At 54.9% G+C, this 4,300-nt stretch overlaps 1 pseudogene; it reads right to left on the bottom strand.

Annotated features, from left to right (window-relative positions):
- Nucleotides 1-1,515: 1,515 nt before the first annotated feature.
- On the bottom strand, nt 1,516-2,566 carry LOC114200358 (histo-blood group ABO system transferase 2 pseudogene; annotated as a pseudogene).
- Between the last annotated feature and the right edge of the window lie 1,734 nt (nt 2,567-4,300).

The raw sequence follows: 4,300 nt of genomic DNA, 5'->3' as shown, positions 1-4,300 counted from the left end.
CGGACTGTACCCATGTCACGGGCATGGAAGTGAGAGTCCAGAAGGTCCAGACGACCCGCCCCAGGGCTGGAAGTTCTCCACAGCAGCGCATTCAGTGTCCTGGAAACTAGGAGGAGACGCAGTACAGCCCCAGGCCAGTGAGGGTCAGGACACACTACCCCAAATATGGCACCTTGGCGAATTAAATATAGAAGCTAAAAGAACTTTTGCATAGAGCAGAAGCCAAGAAGGTCCCTCTGACCCCCAGCCATCAGCCCTTCTTCCCTGAAGCAGGTTGGAATACTCCCATGTAGAACTTTCTGTCCCTGACAACAGCGAAGACATGCTTGTCACCAGAGGCAAGGAATTTAGGGCCACGAGGCTGTACGAACACACCTGGTTAAACTAACCCTTATCTTCCTAGTTACTTCTTTACCATTTAACCTGCCCCAGTCCAAACACCTGTGACTGTCAATTCTTCACACATTTATTGCTTCTTTGGCTAAAAGGTAGAAGAGCTGTCTGCTCCAATTGTCTCTGTTGGTCTCCATGTACTTGTGAGGCTCCCACCAAAAAAATCAATACACTTTGCTTGCTTTTCTCCTGTTCATCTGTCTTTTGTCAATTTCCAGACCTAGCCAGGGACCTTAAGACAGTTGAGGAAAACTTTCCTCTCTTGCTGCACTGTGCGGGGGGGGGGGGGGGTGTCAGGAAAATCCATCCCATCTTCCTGGCCTTGGTTAAAACCGACCTCTGCTGGGAAGCAGCACAGGGCTGGGCACGGCTGGGGGAGCCCGGGAGAGGCGCGTGGAACATGTAGGAGCTACTTGGCCCCCAGCCGGGGGACTTGGCCCCAGTGACAAGTCCAGGGTGTGATTATGAATATTATGAGGGAAACATCCCAAACATCAAACTTCCCCACGCCAGGCATCCTGATTGCTGCTTGTTGTAGTTGCTACGGCTGGCTTAGTGACTTTTCTGATCTCACTTTGTCAAGTCTTTGTTCCCTGTTGTGTGTGGCCACTGAAACCCTGTGCTGTTAACTCAGTGGTCAGCCGGTGGCTGGGCAGAGAGGTCAGCCCTGTTTCCGAGCTATGGGCTACAGACTGGAGGTCCCCACAGCCTCCTCCTCAGGTTTGAATAATTTGCTCAAGTGGCTCATGGAACTCAGAGAAACATGTTACTTACTAGATGACCAGTTCATTAAAAGGACAGAACCCAGCGCCAGGCAGACGGAAGCCATGAGCAGGGCAAGGTGTGTAGTAGAGGCTCGGAGCTCCCCCGCTCTCTGAGTGAAAGAGGCCTTTACCCACCTCCACCCTGCCATTTGTCTGTACTTCCTAACTGATGACGTCCTTCCTTTGGGCTCATCTGTTAACTCAAGGGAAAGACCCCATGGGCAACAAAACGACCCCTCAAGCAATAACCACTGCTGATGTCCCAGTGATTCTTGGGCACAGCCATGAATCTCAGCTTCTTCATGACGGGGGGCAGCCCAGCAGCTGCGGGTCCCACAGGTCCTCCGGGGACAGCACCTTAAAGGGACTTGTGGTCCAGCAGGCTCCTGTTCAGGTGGCTCTCATCGTGCCACAAGGCCTCCATCCCACTGGCGAGGTCAACCCCCATTGCCTGGTGACAAGCCAAGGTCAGTCAGTGAAACTCCACCTCTGACCCCCTAAAAAACGCCCCCATGTAGGAAAAGTCACCCTGGTCCCAGGGAATGTGCGCCTGGGCCTGGGGCCGATGGTCATAGCTGAAGTCCTTGTAGGCTGGCCGGTAGATAGCTGGGTGCAGGGTGCCAAAGAGGGGGAACAGGATCTCCGTGCTCACGTGGTCATGGAACTTCATGTCCACCTCCAAGCACACCAGCTAGTCCTTGTCACAGAGCAAGTGTGGAGTTATTCTTAGGAAATATATTTTCAGCCCTAAGGAGTCATGTGGAAGCAGCTGAAATGTCAGCAGCGTTCCTGTTCTCAGGCTATTGAACACAACGGCCCGGTAGGAGAAGGACCCATGATCCCCAGGGGCAGGGCACAGGTTAGGAGCTAGGAAGGAATGTCACCCTCAGGCCCCCGACCTGCACCTGGCGTTTGCTAGCACAAACATCCCACTCTGCCCTCACCCCATGACGGCCGCCCTGTGTGCCTGCGCTAGGGGAGGGTGCAGGCCTGCTTCACAGCTTCAGGATACCTGCCATTGCTTTGTCCTCCTTTCCCACGCTTTGAGGCATCTGCCCTTGGTTTTCTGATAAAAAATGAAATAAAAGTGATGTGCAGAACCCAGCTGCTGCTGTCCTACTTGCAGAGGCAGCCCTGCAGGGCCACTCAGATTGGGGTCTGAGAACTTTATTTCAGCAGGCAATGACAGGAAGAGCTGCTTGCAGAAGCGGCGGATCATCACACGTGCTGCATGGACACGTCTTCCCAACGCGGGGTGCTGGGGACCTCGAGCACCACCACCCTCTGGCCTCCCTGGAGGGGCACATGGGACCCAGCAGCCAGCTGACTGGTGAAGACATAGTAGGTGACCCTGTGTCCCACCATGAAGTGCTTCCCACTGTCTGCAGGAAGAGCTCCAGGAAGACCATGTATCCACAGGGACAGGGGACAGGGCTGGAGGAAGGTCACTGCCAGGGGCGCGGCTGGACCCCAAAACTCAGGCCATGAATGTGTGCACCTTCTTCAAGGGGGCAGGCCCTGGGCTGCTTTAAGTAACCGCCACCCTGGCCTGTCCTGAGCAAGTCTGCCGGGGGGGCCTCCCTTCCTTCCACTCCCAGAGATGGGGGCCATCAGCACCCCATCTTACAAGGGGAGCCTGAGGCTTAAGAGGCTAGAAACCCACGCAGCCCCACAGTCATCATGCTGGAGCCAAGAACACTCCCCCTATCCTGAGCTCCTGGGCAAAGCCTGCAGGTGCCCTCCCCTGGCTGACCCCCTGCAGGTTCTGTCCCCACCTGCCATGAGTTGAGCACCTTTGGGCACAGCCCTCGTCTCTACACCCTACAGACTGGGTAGAATCAGTGGGGTCGGCCACCTGCCCCACTTGGCTTTGAGTGGGCTGTCGCTGGTCCCCAACAAAGTTGTCTCTGCCACCTATAGGGTCCGCCCTTGAAGGCTACTAGGACTCTTGCTGACAAGGCCCATCAGTAAACCACTGGTATTCCTAGGAGGGGTCACCCTCAAACTCCCCCAGATCAGGAATCAGGTCCAGTCCATGGGCAGGGAAGGGGAAAGAGGACCCCTGGAAGAGGGGGCTTGCTTAGGCCCCAGCCTTGAATCCAAGGATGTGAGCTTCTGGTCCAGGTCTACATCTTCCCGGCCCCAAGAAGTTGGAAGTCTTGTCCAACAACCTCATGTGGCTGGTCCCCCTTTGAGGGGACTACCTGCTCCTCATAGTAGGGACAGCAGCTCCCCCATTGTCAGCAAGTGTGGTGAGCACCTCTGAGACTGATTTTTTTTAAAGATTGTATTTATTTATTTGACAGAGAGAGACACAGTGAGAGAGGGAACACAAGCAGGGGGAGGGGAAGAGGGAGAAGCCAGGTCCCCGCTGAGCATAGAGCCTGATGCGGGGCTCCATCCCAAGACCCTGGTATCAGGACCTGAGCAGAAGTCAGATGTTTAAGGACTGAGCCACCCAGGCGCCCTGAGGCACTAAGGCTACATCCCTGTGACTGCCCCATATCTGGCAGATTCGGAAATCACTCACACAGGGAAGCCCGGTACTACATTTAAATAGGGGACAAGCACACACACCCAGCAGACATGAGTCAGGGCACCAGGGGGCAAGTAGAGGCGCAGCCAATGGGGGAACAAGCCAGACATGATGCAAGGGGAGAGAAGAGTGCTCCTGGCAGAGGCCACAGAGAATGTAAAGGATTGGAGTCAGGCCCAAGGCACATGTAGGACAACCACACAGCTGGGTGGCCCCCAGAGGGGGGCTGTGGTGGGAGAGGTGAGGCTGGAGAGGGGGGGTCAGGTGGGGAGAGGATCGCAGAGAGACTCAGAGGTTATGTTCTGAAACGATCGATCTGGTTACCGGGGGAAAATGGGCTCTGTACAGCAGAGGATAGGGAGACCCTAACCCTAACCCGTAACCCTTAACCCTAACCTCTGACCCTTACCCCAGCCCTAACCCTAATCAAACTTCATGCTCAATTTTGAGGACTAACAGCTCTACTCTGAACTCACAGACAAGTCCTTCCTGCTGGCTTTCACTCATTGCGCAGTATTGTACTGAAAGTTCTACCCAGAACAGTAAGGAGAGAAATAAGGCATCCAGATGTGAAAGGAAAAGGTAGAACTAGATCTATTCGGAGACC

The sequence above is a fragment of the Eumetopias jubatus genome, unplaced genomic scaffold, assembly GCF_037043125.1.
Source record: "Eumetopias jubatus isolate StellerSeaLion01/CBP00866 unplaced genomic scaffold, mEumJub1_p1.0 scaffold_10, whole genome shotgun sequence".
Classification (NCBI taxonomy): domain Eukaryota; kingdom Metazoa; phylum Chordata; class Mammalia; order Carnivora; family Otariidae; genus Eumetopias; species Eumetopias jubatus.
This window is presented reverse-complemented; position numbering and strand designations above follow the sequence as displayed.